This window comes from Dipodomys merriami, unplaced genomic scaffold (genome assembly GCF_024711535.1).
Source record: "Dipodomys merriami isolate MVZ:Mamm:240054 unplaced genomic scaffold, mDipMer1.0.p SCAF_34, whole genome shotgun sequence".
Lineage (NCBI taxonomy): Eukaryota > Metazoa > Chordata > Mammalia > Rodentia > Heteromyidae > Dipodomys > Dipodomys merriami.
Window position 1 is genome coordinate 6,643,957 of NW_027204937.1, and position 595 is coordinate 6,644,551.

Here is a 595-nt window from a genome sequence, read left to right on the forward strand (position 1 = left end):
GTTCCGTCTCCGCCCCTGTGAGGGCGGGGCCGAGGCGGGCGGGGGGGGCGGGGAGGAGGGGTTCTTAAAGGCACCGCGCTGACGCTGGATGTTGGTTTGGTCCACTCTGTCCTCCCAGTGGACTGGCAGAATCACTGGGGAGACTCTTGTAATGCAGATCCGGACCTCTCTGGAAAGTTTCCCTTCGAATAACTCGATGGAGGTCTCACTGGCCTTTGAGTATTCCAAGAAAGAAAAGATGTATCTGTAGATGGGCTGTACCCATCTGTGCCTCTGCCAACACCTGACCGCTGTCCTAACCCTAACTTACTAACTATGGCGTTTCCACATCCAAATGTAAGGGATGGAGGCACCAGGCACCTCCCAACCTCATCTCCACAAGTCATGGGGCTTGGGTTGAAGGATGAAGAGCTGGCTTGGGAACACTGAAAGCACGTAGATCTTAGTTAATGCATTTACTTGAGTGACTGAGGTGCAACCAAACTGATGTTCATCAGATCTCAAAATCTGGGCTCTTGGTAATTACAATGTGGTCTCCCTATTTCCTAGAAAAAGAAAGATCTGGGAGGCCACTGATTGAATGTAGGGCCTCTGT